Raw genomic sequence first — 18,159 nt, forward strand, 5'->3', positions numbered from 1 at the left:
TGATAAAAGGTAAAGCAGAATATATTAGTACTTCTTATCTTGCAAATTGCCTCTTTTCTGTATTTGATGTGTATTTAAAAATCCACGCATGATTAAACATCTTCTCTCCTTCCAGATTTTCTTAATACCAAATCAGAATATACCACAAGTATAATTTAGATCTGCTGGAAGAACTCAAGACAGCAAAAGTTTAATCTATTCTCTAAGAAATCCTTTTTCTTGTGTTTTTATACTGTTTTGGAAGTTACAATCACAACTTGTCTGAAAGACATTCTATAATGCATAACAAACACACAATCTCCACACAGTCTTCAGTGATGGATTATCCCCATGGTGTTAGGGAACCTAACATCCATTCACTCTTAACTGATGATTTCTCTTTCTTTAATCTCTGTTTGGAGAACAGAGATGATAGTTCAGAGATAGATATAGCACTTAGGAATAACATGGCACATATACAGATATTATATGCATAGTAGTATATATAATATATAAACACACATCTAACTCCCTTATTAAAGTATCTTACGGTAATGGAGACTTAATTCAGGATTTGTTTTCAGGAAGAAATATTATTACTTTAGAAGGAAAGGATTCCTTTAAGAAGAATGAACCAAACTTCCGAGACAATAGTAAGTAATGAGGACTTTCTTAACAAGAGGTCATATTTTAAAAAACATATCTGGAGAATTTTGGGCCTCTGAGACATGACTATCATTACTATTTTGCATGCAGATGTCCTAGATACTTTTGATATTGAAGAAAACAATGTTCTTCCTTTTAGTCACTGTATATACACATATATACTTCCCCCACATCAAAGTGATGAGATTACAGAACTACACTGCTTCCTGATAGCTGTACTGCAAAAACAAGCAAAGGTTTTTTTAGCTGATGTACTTCCATGACTTAATTGCATTACCAATTGCATTGTCTGAATTAACAGCCAGAAAAAACTAAAATGGAAAAAAACAACAATCACTGAAGCATTGCTTATTTCTCTGTGTGTGTCAGTTTCCTGAATATTAGCAGCAAATGCAGATATTGTTCCTTTCAGTTTAAAAGTATTATTTGAGTAGACTTGAGTCTTTGCTGATGTCTGTCCAGAGTCAATACATTACTCAGTTCTAGGGAGACCAGAGATAATTTCAGATAATGTGCAAGAACTGAGAAGTGTGACAACTAATGAAGTTAAAGTATTTGCTGAAGAATTTTTATAGATACAGTCTCTGAAATTAGTTTCTATAACTGTTGCTCAAAACAGGAAGAGAGGTTTTATTCTAACAGGAAGAGGTAAGCCAAATTTCTAAAAGTCCTAGTCATGAGAGCATAACCATTTTCCTTTCCTGCTGTTCTGAACGCTAGTCTAAATATATATATATGAAATATGAGTAACTACAAAATTCATACTGGTGTCTATATTAGTTTATAAAAGATTGCTTGCCCCATCCTGGGGAACTCTATTACACTTACATGGAATGCAAATAAGAAAAACAAGTTGAAAGAGAACCCATTTGAGAAGATAGCATTGTTCTGAGAAGGGAGGGCAAATCTCCACAGAATTACTCCTGGAGTTATATCAACATTCAAGTAAAGTGTGTGTCCGCACACATGTGTGAGTGTGAGACACACACACACGAATAATTGCTTTTCTTCCTCACTTCTTAGCTTGGATAGCAAGGTTCACATTAAAAGAGGCACTAGTTGCCTTTTAGCCAAAACATAGCAGATATCTACTTGCTCCTAGCATAATTAAATTATTCTCAAAGACTCTCATACAAAAATTCTGCTGGATTCAGAAGAGGCCAAAGAATTACACTAGGGAAAAAAGAACACTAAAACTAGAACCTGTTAGTGATTTGAACTTCAAAAGCCACTTGGTGGGAAAAAAATAAAGAAGAAAAAAAAATTGTGAGTTATGCTGTGCTGTGAAAGAGGAAGCTCAAAATAAATTCACTTTTCTAAATAATAACCACATAAAACCACCACACTTGAGGTATTATTAATGGAAACAGAGCACTATTATCATACAGCTTTCACAGCAGAAGAATATGCATCTCCTCTTGCAATGGAGAAGTATGGTTTTTCAGTCTAAAATTAGAGGAAGGCATTAGTCAATGTAACACAATGTCTTAAGTGTCATAAAATAATATTAAATATATGACCCTATGTAAGAATTGTATTAAAATCCAAGTGCTCTTGGAAATATTAAGATGATTTTCTAAAGGAATTAAGTTATTTATACACCTTTTTTGTTGATCTGAACTTGACAGGTACAGTAAAAGTACTTGAGATGTTACACCTATGCATCATGACTGTAATAAAAATGGTTTCAGAAACAAAGTGCAACAAAAGCCTTTAGTAAGAAGTATTCATCACCTACCTTTGGATTCATTATTCCTTCTTCCTTAAAGCAACTATAAAAAATGTCCATGGAAAACACTTCACAGGTATCCATAATACTGACCATCATAACCACTTGCCAGATGTCCAAAAGTAGCTGGCATGTTTGTTCCTTAAAAAGTAGATTAACATTAATTTATTTAAATCCAATGCAGTTATTTCTCTGATGTATACAGTACTTCAACTTTTAGAAGAAATTAATAAGGAATTTGCATCAACTACTTTGAAATTTCTAACATAAAGGGTCTGAGCACACCTCTAAAAGTATTGGTCATATTCTGTTATAACTACAAAAGAAAATCAATTTCCCGTTTTAGGCTAGTTGCAAATCTAACACTGATGAGACAGAATTCTACAGCCTTCCCTCAATTGGGAAGTATTCCTTCAGCGTTTCTTGATCTATGGAGTACTTCAGCTCTTCTGTTTTGTTCATGTAATAATGAAGATCCCATGCATTGATTCTTCCATCATAATCAAAGTTTCTTTATTTACAGTCCTTTTTCTTCAAATCTAGAATGAATTCTCTTTCTTCCTCGACCAATGGCTTTAGCTTCTTACTCAAATCATCTGAAACAAAGATTACCTTGGAATCAGCTTGTGTGTTCCTTACTATAACATGTTTTTTTCATCATCTTTATTTCCTATATTGGTTATAAACTGAACTCAGTGGAAAAACAAAAAAAAATTAAAACTTGTCAATTACTACCCTCCATGTGAATAGTATTTAACTTTTTCTATCTAGGCTCTCTACTAGCCTACAGTGAATATCAGCATTGAGCAAGTAATACACTGTAGGTGAAGTCATACTTCACCCTCACTCAGTCTCACTTTTACCTTTCTTTTGGTCCTTAGCAATACTGTTGTCCACAAATGAAGTAAGAAAGCATCAAATGAAAAAGATTTAAAAAAAAAAGACTAAAAAAGTAATCCTAGTGAATAATAGCAATCAGTTTTCACTAGCTACTATTAGAAATTCCTGTAAATTAAAAATAGATAGATATATAGATATGGTAGATTAGCCCTAAATTATCTGTATATACTATACTGGGGGATGGGAAAAAAAATCACAGCAAATAAAAAATACAAACATCAAACAATTTAATTAATAGTAACAAAATGGGGGGGGGGGGAATCAACATAAGGCACCATTTGCCAACACACAACAGAAGGTCAGAAGGTCCTCAAAATGGGGCTATTAAATACCTACACAAACATGTGTGTTCCTGGCCAACACTGCAAAAAGCACAATGACTCCAAGACATAGGGCTCCCATGTATTATCAGCATCACAAGAAGGTTAAAAATCAGTGGGGTTGAAAGGGAAGATTCACATTTGGAGCATGGAAAAATATATATATTTTAATTGTTCACATTAGCTTCCTTGTATTATCTTTCAATTACACTTCTGGAAAATTATTACTAAATATCAATAGATGCATTTGAACAAAAACAAATGTTCTTCCTGTTTGAGCTATAAAATATACAGTACAAATGAAGAATACAAGATACCTGTAGGTGCTCAATTAGAAGGGAAGCTAAACAGAAACACAAAGAGACAGAAACTAGTTCAATAGCAAATGTATCTTTTGACTTAGTTTTATTTTTAGGCTTAAGCAACATATGAGGAGTATACAATGTAGCTACCTATAACTGACAGATCAAAAGAGGTAATTTCGGAGGTCACTCTCAGTTATATGTTCTCAATAGCTTTTATAACTTAAAACTCAGCTTTAAAATTTAAAATTCTCAACTACTTCAATAAAGCACAACTTTGGACACAAATGCAAATGCGGTATAAGCCAACCTAAATACATTGTTATATTGCCTCTTTTCTTCCTTCTCACTTGATGATGCTCTGGGCAAACTGGTTCAGGGAGCTTAGCCAGCAGAAAACAATTAATTTAATTTTTCCTGATGGGTTTCCTTCCACTGGTTTAACTTCCTTGCACCAGCTCACTGGAAAATTAGACAAGCGTCAAAGCTATTGCAATAGAGAGAGAAGGAAAGACACCTAGACACGAGAGGCAAAGAATGAGAGCACGAAGTTACATTGGCTTAAGTTTCTGTTGAATCAACAGTCTCACTTTGTATAGCTGTGTGTCACTGGAAAGATTTGACTGGTACAGACACAGGAGGAAAAACACAGTGATGGGGTCCTTGAAAAGCACTGTGCATACTAACTACCTCAGATTAAAGCTTTTCATTGCTAGAATTTTATCGAGAATTCCACGAGTGTCCTGGATTGAGGTAAAACAGAACTAACTTCCTATTCATTAATTTTAATTCTTAGCTAGGCCTCTTCTAACTCTCTGAAATTAACAGAATATTGTACAGAAAACTGTTTGTTCTCAGTGATAAGACCTATGTTTATAGTTAATTGTCGCGACGGAGGGAAGACAGGGCCACTCAATATGAGTGATCAGCAAGCTTCGTTTATTGATTCACACAGTGCCCTTTTATGTTCTAACATAATTAGCTCATACATATTACAAAAGTTAAGCTCATGATTGGTTAGTTCTTAGAAAGATCAACTCCACCCTTGGTTCCTTCTTTACAGTTACTTTCATCCTCTTTTCCCATGCCTGAGCAGCTGCAACCTCTCTGTTATCTTACAACAATTATAGTCAAGGACGAGGTGTCTTTACCAGCCCAGTAGTTACGGGGGCTGAATCCGATGTTTCTCAAGCTTTTGCTCGGCCAGCTGGATCATGTCTACGTAACCCTTCTCAGCTAGCCATTCTCCCACAATTCCCCCGTTTTTATTTTGAATGACACAGGCTTGGTTAAACATCCGTAACACAAGGGTTTTCATACAAGACAACACACAACTCACACAAAGCAATGCTATTAGTACAATGATTAAGACTAGCAATCCTGTCTGTAAAAGGTTTCTCAGCCATCCGGACAGACCCAATCAGTCTCCAAGAGCACCCCTATAAGGCACGTAGTAAATGGGGAGCGGGGTGTTGCTAGGCTTGCACAAAAGCTGGTTGTGTTGAGTGACTGAGCTAAAGTTATCCACACATTTTCTCGTGGGTCAAACATCTCGCTATATGGGATGGCTCTTATGCTTACAACTAAGGCAACTACTATAAAGCTTTCTATACCTAAATTAACCATTTTCTCTGTTTCAACTTCTAAGCAAATAGCATGCACATAATACCTAGGGGTTACAGACCCCACAGACTATACAATTAATTTCTGTCTTTGCGACCTCGTGGTTCACACTCAGGCGCAGCAGTCTCAGTCCGTTGGTTTATGGTGATTAGTCGGGTCACCTTCAGCGGCGACTTCAGGGTGGTCGATGGCGGGCCTTACCCAACGGCTGGGAACCCAGATGGTACCTTGTCCCCTATGGTCCATCGTAGAAGGGGTGATTTGCGAGCAAGGGTCAATCCTCCTACTCCCGCGACCGTGGCGTTGCTCGCGTAGGTCGGCCATTGAGCCGGCCACTTATGCGTGCTGATTATGGAAATGTCAGCGCCAGTGTCTAGAAGAGCAACAAATGATATAGTTAGGTTGGCGTATTGCACAGCAACCGGGCGTTGTGGCCTTTGGCGCAAGCCGACAGTTAGTAAGGCCATTTGTCCTGTAGATCCAAAGGCTCCTTGCCCTCGTGGCTGCTCTTGCAGCGGTGGAAGAGCTCCCGCAAGATGTGGTAGGGGAATTAATTGCACCACCTTGGTGCCTTTAGCGATGAAGAGCGGTGGAAATAACGTGTGGGCCATGATCTGGATCTCACCGTGGTAATCCTTATCAATCAGTCCCACCAACACATTAAGTCCCAGCATGGTGGCTGATGAACGGCCTATAAGTAGTGCTCCGACAGCTTGTCCATTGATACAGATTGGTCCCTGTGTGCCGGTAGCAATGCTGACAGGCTTTGAGTCCAACAGGGTACAATCTACTGCTGTTGCCAGGTCCAAGCCGAGGCTTCCGCTTGTGGCTGGTCTGAGCTGAAGGGATTGAGTGCTGCCGGATATGCAGCCGCTTTTTGTGTCGGCGCGGGGCGGCTCTTCCCGCTGAATCGTCCGTTTCCCGGTTTAGAAGCGCGACATGCAGTCTCATTGTGGTTGTCCGACCGGCAGTTTCTGCACCATACTGAGCCGGCGTTGCAGTTCCGTCTGATGTGTCCAGCAGCGCCGCAACGGTAGCATCGTGGGCGAGATGATTCACTAGCATTTAATCGTTGAACGGAGGCTTGCAAAGGAGCAAGGGCTGCAAGAACTTGACTCTGCGTAGCCTGCGCGTGTTCCTTTAAACTATTCCCTAGTTCCTTTACTGCCTCAGCTAACATTGCCTGTGGCCCTACCGGTACCTGAGCCATCCTTTCTAGTCCTTCCTCGATAGTCCACGTCCCTGGCAATGTAGCTAAGATGTTGCGTGTGGCCGGATTACTATTTTGTATAGCACACTGCTTTAGTATAGTGCCTCTGAGATAATCGGGCACCCCGGCCGCCTGTATGGCGTCTGCTACTTGATCTATAAATAGGCCAAATGGTTCCTCCCTTCCCTGCTTAATACCCATATATGAAGGCACACCTCCAGGTTCCTTAAGACGATCAAAAGCCTGTCTTGCCAATGTCATTGATTCTTTTACTTTATCCGGTCCCATAAGTGCCTGTGCTTCTGGCCGCAGATACAGTCCCACCCCCAATAGCTCATCAAGGGTGACTCCGTGTAACGGATCTCCCGGTTGCCTTACTGTGGCAACTGATTGCTGACAAGCAGCTTGCCAATGCGCATTAAACAACAGCTGCTGGTGTTGTGTCAAAATCAACTTCATAATACTACGTACATCCCCCGGGAGTAATATATTGGTGCCCCAGATAAAGTCTAGCATTTGCCTTGTGGGCTCTCCTTTGATCCCTGAGTCACTCACCGTGGATCGCAACTGAGTTAATAACTTCCAATCTAGGTTCTGAATTGTGGCAGTTATTCGCCCTTGGTCATTTAGCTGGTAAGTTACCGGGAACGCCTCATGTACAATGCTCGAGGCAAATTCTCTATCTCCGGAGGCCATCGCCTCCTCTGCAATTTGCTGCCACATCCTCTGTCTTTCTGTGATAATACTCTGCCCCTCCGTGGAAGGATTATGGCTCATTCCTTTCCCTGCATAACTTTCTTCTGACTTCTCTCCTTTTTCTGTTTCCATCGGGGGGGCCGATGGGTCCTCACTATCTCCAGGTGACTCGGGAGGAGATGGAACAAAGACCGAGTGCTCCCACGTTCCCGCTACCCCTTCAGGGACGACTATAGTGCGAACCGAGGGAGGCAACGGGCAACCCGAGGGAGGGGGACCTGGCTTTTGTTGCGAGGCAGCTGCACCCGTCCCAGTTAATCCCCCTAACCTTTCAGACGCAGCAGCAGCAGCTCTCTGCTCTGCTTTATGCATCACCAGAGCGTTCGTAACTGCACGCCAAGGCTTCATCAGTTTCTTGGCTAACTTCTCATCATTTATTACTTCATCAAATATTTTATCCCCATATCTCCGCCACTCCTCTTCCTCAAAAACTGTATCGGGATTGGCAAAGAATCCTCTAGCTGCCCCATAAGCTAATAAATCTGGTAATTCCTTTTTACAATGTAAACCTTCTATGCTCCGCTTTTCTAAAAAGCATTTGAGCAAATCATACGCCGCTTGTCTATTCATACCTTCGTCAGCGCGCTGTTGCAGCCTTCCAGACTTCGGCGGCGCGTAGCCGGCAGGACACTCTCTATAGGTGCTCCAGGGCGCGGGGACCTTTTCCTTTAATCCCTTTCGCTCTTGGGCGCGGGGACCTTTTCCTTTAATCCCTTTCGCCTCCTGCGCTGCTTACAGGACCAGCACTGAGACTCCGTTGACCGTGGCTCGCAGGTTCAGCCCTCTGTAGGGTCCCTGTTTCGGGCGCCATTTGTCGCGACGGAGGGAAGACAGGGCCACTCAATATGAGTGATCAGCAAGCTTCGTTTATTGATTCACACAGTGCCCTTTTATGTTCTAACATAATTAGCTCATACATATTACAAAAGTTAAGCTCATGATTGGTTAGTTCTTAGAAAGATCAACTCCACCCTTGGTTCCTTCTTTACAGTTACTTTCATCCTCTTTTCCCATGCCTGAGCAGCTGCAACCTCTCTGTTATCTTACAACAATTATAGTCAAGGACGAGGTGTCTTTACCAGCCCAGTAGTTACGGGGGCTGAATCCGATGTTTCTCAAGCTTTTGCTCGGCCAGCTGGATCATGTCTACGTAACCCTTCTCAGCTAGCCATTCTCCCACAGTTAATGCCAAGGAATGGTGAGCAGAGAGGCTCTTGCTTATACCTATTGCTATAACAACCAAGGTCAGCTCACTTTGTTATTTGCTCCATTGGAGGGTCGGAAGTGGAAAGGCATAGAGGGGTCACACCTGTGGGGAGGAGCGGACAGGGCAGGTGACCCAAACCTGACCAACTGGGGTATTCCATCCCATCTGCATCATGCTGCTGTGGTTTAGGCCGAATTGGCCTATGACGGTGACAGATGCTCTCCCCCAATTTCTCGCTCCCAGGAGAAAAGGAGGAGAGATAAAGAGATTTATGAGTTTAGAAGGAACTAAACTACTTTAATGAAAATATTAATAGTAAAATAAAAAGGAAATAATGAAATAGATACAATATATACAAAACTGTATCAAGCTCCCAGGATGACATCACCAGCAGGCACTGGGGAAGTCCCAGACTGGACTCAGCGACAGACAGGAGCTGGATTCCAGATCTGGAGTCAGGAACACACGGATCACGAACACATGGATCAGGATCAAAGGCAGACGAACAGACAGGGTCCTCCTCGGATGTCAGCCACTGAAGAAAGATCCCTCAGCTTTTATACTGAGCATGGGGCAGATGGGATGGAATACCCCAGTTGGTCAGGTTTCAGAATCACAGAATCACACAGAATCACAGAATCTTAGTGGTTGGAAGGGACCTTTGAGATCATCGAGTCCAACCACATTAAAAAAAAAACAAAAACAAAAACACACAAACAAAAAAACACAACACAAAACCAAACAAACAACAACACCCCCCCCAAAAAAAAAAAAAAAAAAAAAAAAAAGCAGCATCCATCAACCAAACCCCACACACAACACCCCACCACAAACCAACAATCCCGGGCACTAGAGCATGCCCTGAAGAGCCACGTCTACACGTTTCTTAAATACCTCCAGGGATGGTGACTCCACCACCTCCCTGGGCAGGCTGTGCCAGCGCTTGACCACTCTCTCAGTAAAGTAATTCTTCCTAATATCTAATCTAAACCTCCCTTGCCGCAGCTTCATACCATTTCCTCTGGTCCTGTCGTTATTCCCTTGGGAGAAGAGGCCAACCCCCGCCTCTCTACAGTTTCCTTTCAGGTAGTTGTAGAGGGCAATGAGGTCTCCCCTCAGCCTCCTCTTCTCCAAACTAAACATGCCCAGTTCCCTCAGCCTCTCCTCATAGGACTTGTTCTCCAGACCCCTCACCAGCTTGGTGGCTCTCCTCTGGACACGCTCCAGCACTTCAATGTCTTTCCTGTAGTGAGGGGCCCAAAACTGAACACAGTACTCGAGGTGAGGCCTCACCAGTGCCGAGTACAGAGGCACGATGACTTCCCTGCTCCTGCTGGCCACGCTATTCCTGATACAGGCCAGGATGCCGTTGGCCTTCTTGGCCACCTGGGCACACTGCTGGCTCATGTTCAGCCGGCTGTCCACTAACACTCCCAGGTCCTTTTCTGCCGGGCAGCTTTCCAGCCACTCTTCCCCAAGCCTGTAGCGTTGCTTGGGGTTGTTGTGGCCGAAATGCAGAACCCGGCACTTGGCCTTATTAAACCTCATCCCAGGTTTGGGTCACCTCTCCTGTCCACTCCTCCCTGCAGGTGGGACCCCTCTATGTTTTTCCATTTCCGACCCTCCAATGGGGCAAATAACAAAATTAGCTGACCTTGGTTGTTACAGCAATAAATATAAGCAAGAGCCTCTCTGCACACCATTCCTTGGCATGAAGTAGAAACACTGGTCTCATCACTGTAAAAGCGAACAGTTTTCTGTACAATATGCTGTTAGTTTCAGAGAGTTAGAAGAGGCTTAGGTAAGAAGTAAAATTACTGAACAGAAAGTTGGTTCTGTTTTACCTCAAACCAGGACACATGGTCAGTATAAAAGCTGAGGGATCAAACGGTCAGCACTCTTTCTTCAATGGCCAGCATCCAAGGAGAAGACTGTCTGTTTAATCCGTGCATTCCTGACTCCAGATCTGGAATCCAGTTCCTGTCCGTCACTGAGTCCAGTCTGGGACTTCCCCAGTGCCTGCCAGTGACATGATCATCATCCTGGGAACTTTTGTATATATTGTATCTATTTCCCTATTTCCTTTTTATTATTAATATTTTATTAAAGTAGTTTAGTTCCTTCTAAACTCATAAATCTCTATCTCTCCTCCTCCTCTCCTTGGAGCGAGAGGTGGGGGAGAGCATCTGTTGTTTCATCATTGGCCACCCAGCCCAAACCACAACACATACATTGGCGCCCAACACGGGGCACGAGCAGGGCTTAACCAGAGCTCTGATAGATTGCCTGAATAGTTTGAATTTCAGCTTGCTCAGGTAGAACAGACAGCTCGCATCATGTTGTTCTTAAGCGAAATGTTATATCGTGCCTTTAGACAGCTTTGTTTGAAGTTAATTGATGCAATACTGCTTAACATGCCGAATATGTTGCATGGTTTATTTGCTCTTTGTGTTTGTATGTGGTGGTTTAAACATGCTATTTTGGTATGGATTGACATTCAGATGTATAATATGATTACTTGGCTAACGGTTCTATCTGCATATCTTGGCCATCACATGAAGGATTCTATTAGTAATTACACTTTAGGTTTTACCTGAAGAAGGTTTACTTTGCTCATTAATCACAGAATCACACAGAATCAATGCTTATGCCAAAGTGACACCATCTGACCTAGGGGACTGAAACCTTTTGGGCTGTTTAGAAAATGAATGCTACTTTCACGAGATCGTGATTTTGTTGTTGGTTTTCCTGAATACATTGCAGAGATGTTTTTTTGTTAAACAGAGGTGCAGGAGCAGGTATTGTGTGATATGTGCTGCTGCTACTCAGATCCCATGGGCCAATGTACAACCAGCACAGGCACAAACCACTCCCCAAGCTACCCCCCTACCAGCACTGGCCCTGCCCCTGCCCGTACCAGCATCAGCAACACTGGCATTGACTAACCCCCTACGAGCACTGGCCATGCCCCTGCTCATCCTGGCACCAGTCACTTAGCAGCCTGCGGTTACTCTGCCACCTGTACCGGCATCAGTCACCCCCCACACACACCTGTATGGCAAACCCCTCCCCCACCCATATAGGCACCAGCCAATCCAGCCTCGACAATGAGCACTGTCACTACTCCATCTGCTTCAACTAGTACCGCTATTACTCAAATTCCATCAGAACTGGTACAAGCTGCCCCAGTGACCAGGCAGCACAAAGGAGGTCAGCTCGTTCCCCTGCCCCTTATGACAAAGACCAGCTCAAGCCAGACAGCATGGGAGAGAGTTCTTCTGACGAAGACAAAGGAAAGGGTCCTTCTAAAGCAGATCCAGCAGAGAGTCCTTCTTGGGCAGCATCAATGCAGAAGAAGGACTCAGATGCAGAGAAAATCGTTAAATCCTTCTCTATAAAGTATTTGTGAAATATGAGGAAGGACTTTAGTCATCATGAAGGGGAGACACTTATCTCCTGGTTGCTCTGATGCTGGGACAATGGGGCTGACACCATAGAATCATAGAATGGTTAGAGGTGGAAGGGACCTTAAAGATCATCGAGTTCCAACCCCCCTGCCATGGGCAGGGACACCTCCACTAGAGCAGGTTGCTCAAAGCCCCATCCAGCCTGGCCTTAAACACTTCCAGGGATGGGGCAGCCACAACTTCTCTGGGAAGCCTGTTCCAGTGCCTCACCACCCTCACAGGAAAGAATTTCCTCCTAATATCTAGTCTAAATCTCCCCTCTTCCAATTTAAAACCATTACCCCTTGTCCTGTCACTACATCTCCTGACAAAGAGTCCCTCTCCGGCTCTCCTGTAGGCTCCCTTCAGATATTGGAAGGCTGCTATGAGGTCTCCCCGGAGCCTTCTCTTCTCCAGGCTGAACAACCCCAAGTCTCTCAGCCTGTCCTCGTAGGAGAGGGGCTCCATCCCTCTGATCATCTTTGTGGCCCTCCGCTGGACCCGTTCCAACAGGTCCATGTCCTTCCTGTGTTGAGGACTCCAGAGCTGGACAGAGTACTCCAAATGGGGTCTACCCAGAGCAGAGTAGAGGGGTAGAATCACCTCCCTTGACCTGCTGGCCATGCTTCTTTTGATGCAGCCCAGGATGCGGTTGGCTTTCTGGGCAGCCAGAGTGCACTGACAGCTCATGTTGAGCTTCTCATCCACCAACACCCCCAAGTCCTTCTCCTCAGGGCTGCTCTCCAGCCATTCTCTGCCCAACCTGTATTTGTGCCTGGGATTGCCGTGTCCCAGGTGCAGGACCTAGCACTTGGCCTTGTTGACCTTCATGAGGTTTACACAAACCCACCTCTCAAGCCTGTCCAGGTCCCTCTGGATGGCATCCCTTCCCTCCAGCGTGTCGACCGCGCCACACAGCTTGGTGTCATCGGCAAACTTGCTGAGGGTGAACTCAATCCATGTCACCAACAAAGATGTTAAATAGTACCGGTCCTAGTACCAACCCCTGAGGAACACCACTCATCACTGGCCGCCACTTGGACATTGAGCTGTTGACCACAGCACTTTGAGTGAGGCCACCTAGCCAGTTCCTTATCCTCCGAGTGGTCCATCCATCAAATCCATGCCTTTCCATTTTGAGACCAGGATGTCATGTGGGACAGTGTCAAATGCTTTGCATAAGTCCAGGTAGATGATGTCTGTTGCTCTGCCCTTGTCTACCAATGCTGTGGCAATACTGTAGAAGGCCACCAAATTTGTCAGGCATGATTTGCCCTCAGTGAAGCCATGTTGGCTGTCCCCAATCACCTCCTTATTTTCCATGTGCCTTAGCAGAGATGCCAGGAGGATCTGCTTCATGATCTTGCTGGGCACAGAGGTGAGACTTACCGGCCTGTAGTTCCCCAGATCTTCCTTCTTTCCTTTTTTGAAAATGGGGTTATGCTTCCCCTTTTCCAGTCAGCGGGAACTTCACTAGACTGCCACGACTTCACAAATATAATGAAAAGTGGTTTAGCAACTTCATTCTCCAATTTCCTTAGGACCTGTGGATGGATTTCATCAGGTCCCATGGACTTATGCACGTTCAGGATCCTTAGATGGTCTTGAACCTCATCTTCTCCTACAGTGGGCAGCTCTTCATTCTCAGAGATCCTCTTTTTGCCTTCTGCGACTTGGGCGGTGTGGTTAGAGCCCTTGCCAGTGAAGACCAAGGTGAAAAAGTCGTTCAGTAACTCAGCCTTTTCCATATCCTGGGTGACCGGGTCTCCTGTTTCCTTCCGGAGAGGGCCCACATCTTCCCTAGTCTTGCCTTTATCCCTGACGTATCTATAGAAGTTTTTCTTGTTGTCCTTGATGCCCCTGGCCAGATTTAAGTCTATCTGGGCTTTAGCTTGCCTAATCTAGTTCCTGGCCACTCAGACAGTTTTCTCTATATTCCACCCAGTCTACCCGTCCTTGCTTCCATCCTCTATAGGCCTCCTTTTTCTTGTTTATCCATGCAGACCTCTTGCATTTTTTGCCCGACGACTTCTTTGTTGAGATGCACCTCTCCTGAGCTTGAAGTAGGTGACCCTTGAATATTAACCAGCTTTTTTTGGGCCCCTCTCCCCTCCAGTACTTTTTCCCCATGTTACACCGCCAATCAGGTCCCTCAAGAGGCCAAAGTCTGCTTTCCTGAAGTCCAGGGTAGTGAGCTTGCCGTGTACCCTCCTCACTGCCCTGAGGATCGTGAATTCTACCATCTCATGATCACTGCTTGACATTCCCCACCAGCCCCTCCTTGTTGGTAAGGACGAGGTCCAGCATGGCTCCTTTCCTCATTGGCTCCTCTACCATTTGAAGAAGAAAGTTGTCATTGACACATTCCAAGAACTTCCTGGAATTCTTATGCCCCGCTGTGTTGTCCCTCCAACAGATATCGGGGTGGTTGAAGTCCCCCATGAGGACCAGGGTCTGTGAATGCGATGCTGCTCCTATCTGTCTATAGAGGGCCTCATCTGCCATGTCGCCCTGGTCAGGTGGTCCGTAGCAGACCCCTACTGTAACATCACCTGCCCCTGTGTTCCCTTTAATCTTGACCCATAAGCTCTCTGTTGGCTCTTCATCCATCCCCAGGTGGTGCTCCATGCACTCCAGCTGGTCATTGACATAGAGGGCAACACCCCCTCCTTGTCTACCCTGCCTGTCCTTCCTGAAGAGTCTGTATACCTCCATTCCAACACTCCAGTCATAAGAGCCATCCCACCACATCTCTATGATGCCAATGAGATCATAGCCCTGGAGGCGTGCGCATGCCTCTAACTCCTCTGGCTTGTTCCCCATGCTACGTGCATTTGTGTAAAGGCACTTCAGCTGGGCCCCTATGAAGCTGACTTACTGGCTGGAGTGGCTGCATTTCCTTCATGGTGTTTTTCAGGTGGCCTTCCTTTGAGGTGTTTTGTCTGTGACTCCCCGATTCCTATTGCTTCAGGAGCCCCTGGCTCATCCCCATAAGACTTTGAGTGTGCTGCAGCACACCCAGCACATCTCAGAGCAGCAGGCTGAGGGCCTTTGCTAGTGACCCATCCCTCAGATCTTGAAGCATCATCCCTTGGCTTGTCAAGGGCTAGCTGGATAATGTCCCCCTCCCCCAATAAGCTTAGTTTAAAGCTTGGTCAATGAGCCCCCCTAGCTTGTGGGCTAACACCCTCTTCCCCCTTTGAGAAAGATGAACCCCATCCGATGCCAGCAAGCCTGGTGCTGTGTAGGCCATCCCATAGTCGAAATACCCAAAACTGTGGTGGTGACACCAGCACAGAGACATTCATTGACAGACTGTACACGTCTGTTTCCTTCAGAGTCCCTGCCTATAACTGGGAGAACAGAAGAAAAGATCACCTGCACCCCAGATTCCTGTATTAACCTTCCTAATGCCCTGAAGTATCTTTTGATTGCTCTTGGGCTATGTGTTGCCATCTCGTCGCCACCCACATTAAAGAGCAATAGTGTATAGTAGTCCAAGGGCTGAATCAGGCTCGGGAGTTTCCTAGTAATGTCTCTGACCCAGGCCCCAGGGAGGCAGCAGACTTCCCTAAGAAGAGGGTCTGCCCGGCATATTGGGCCCTCTGTTCCCCTCAGAAGGGAGTGACCTACACCTATAACCCACCTCTTCTTCCTTGTGGAGGTGGTTTTTAAATGGGGGGTAGGCCTTGCCGGTCCTGGCAACTCTTCTGGTGTAGTCAAACCATCTTCCATATCATATTTGAAGTTCAACCAGGCCGGGTGCTGAATTTCAACCAGGCCGGGTGCAGGGTCCTGCACCTGGGACATGGCAATCCCAGGCACAAATACAGGTTGGGCGGAGAATGGATTGAAAGCAGCCCTGAGGAGAAGGACTTGGGGGTGTTGGTGGATGAGAAGCTCAACATGAGCCGGCAATGTGCACTGGCAGCCCAGAAAGCCAACCGCATCCTGGGCTGCATCAAAAGAAGCATGGCCAGCAGGTCAAGGGAGGTGATTCTACCCCTCTACTCCGCTCTGGTGAGACCCCACCTGGAATACTGTGTCCAGCTTTGGAGTCCTCAACACAGGAAGGACATGGACCTGTTGGAACAGGTCCAGCGGAGGGCCACAAAGATGATCAGAGGGATGGAGCACCTCTCCTACGAGGACAGGCTGAGAGACTTGGGGTTGTTCAGCCTGGAGAAGAGAAGGCTCCGGGGAGACCTCATAGCAGCCTTCCAATATCTGAAGGGAGCCTACAGGAGAGCCGGAGAGGGACTCTTTGTCAAGAGATGTAGTGACAGGACAAGGGGTAATGGTTTTAAATTGGAAGAGGGGAGATTTAGAGTAGGTATTAGGAGGAAATTCTTTCCTGTGAGGGTGGTGAGGCACTGGAACAGGTTGCCCAGGGAAGTTGTGGCTGCCCCATCCCTGGAAGTGTTTAAGGCCAGGCTGGATGGGGCTTTGAGCAACCTGCTCTAGTGGAGGTGTCCCTGCCCATGACAGGGGGGTTGGAACTAGATTATTTTTAAGGTCCCTTCCAACTCTAACCATTCTATGATTCTATGATCATTCATGGGCTGTCCTACCTCCTTGAGAGCCTCATACCTATTGTAGAGAGGCACCTGGTTAGGGGAGGTGGGCACAGAGGGTGTTCACTTGCCACCCCTAGCACTGACTTGCCTCCATGCACAGTTCTCCTTTTGTCCTCTGCCTTCGGTCTGGCAGGGGGAGGGTAGCAGGTCTCTTTCAGCTCAGGGTTTTTTTTTGGTGGCTCTTCTGGTTTTTCTCTCAGGGAGGTCAGAGCCTGATTCCACCAGTCTATTTATTTCTCACACTCCCTGATGCTCTGCAGCATTTCTACTTCCTCTTTTAGTTCTGTTACCAGGCTGATTAGATCATCTACCTGGTCACGCTTCACACAGCTGTCATTCCTTCCACCATCCATTAGCCATGAGAGATTAAAGCACTCCCTGTAGCCAGAGACCTGGATGACTGCATGCTTCCACGGGAGCTCTGTCTGTATAGCCACGTCTGCTCTGGCAAGCACAGAAGACACAGCTTTCTGCGTCTTTCGGTTAGAGACCATGGCTGAACTCCGCTCTTGAGCTTCCCGCACGCCCTTCCGCATAAAATGCCACGCCACGCCACGCCACGCCACGCCACGCCACGCCACGCCACGCCACGCCACGCCACGCCACGCCACGCCCACCCATTCTGGTCTCCGAGCTCCTGCTCGCACGCACTCCCTAGAGCCGCCTTTTAAGGGGGCAGGGCTGGCCGCTGCTGCTGCAGGCTCCGCCCCTGCCTCGTCAGCTGCCCTCGCTCTAGCTGCACGCTTCCTGCCTCTGCCCTGGCCTCTCCCGGCCTCAGAAAAGCTCGAGAAAAGGTCCTTTTCGCTGCAATCTCCCGGCTCCGCTGCAGATGTGTCAGCACCGGAGCTGTTTGTCTCGGCAAGTGACCCATAGACTTAAAAGGTAGAGAAGCTAAGCAGTTGGGAAACCTGGTCAGAGATGGAGATATTGCTAAAGTGACTGGGAGAAGTACAAACACTCAGTCTCTGGAGGCGACTGGTATCCTTTTAAGGATGATATTGAATGCTGTCCAAGCAAATGGACCGGCATGGAGAAAGGTATTAAGTACCTGAGAGAACTGGTTGTGCGAGAGGTGATTTATGGCGACTGGCAAGTGAATGTAGACCCTGATGAAATGCCATGCAAATGATATTTGCTGAGGAAGTATGTGCAGAGTGCACCATCGGTGTATTCCCACACTTCAACAATGGTCTGGGGAGGATCTGATGCTGATACACCAACTGTAAATGAAGTGGCTAACAAAGTACAACAGTATGAAGACAGTCTCTCTTGTCCCCTCACTGTGGCAGCCATGGAGAAACTGGCTGAGAAAATAGAGGAAATGATTGAGAAAATGACCAAGAGAATAGCTGAGCAAAATGAGCAAATGGCTAAGAAAAATGATAAACTCTTTGATAAACTGTCCAGGATGGAGAACAAATCCCACTCTTCCCCTGAACAGACC

Source organism: Numenius arquata, chromosome W (genome assembly GCF_964106895.1).
Source record: "Numenius arquata chromosome W, bNumArq3.hap1.1, whole genome shotgun sequence".
NCBI lineage: Eukaryota > Metazoa > Chordata > Aves > Charadriiformes > Scolopacidae > Numenius > Numenius arquata.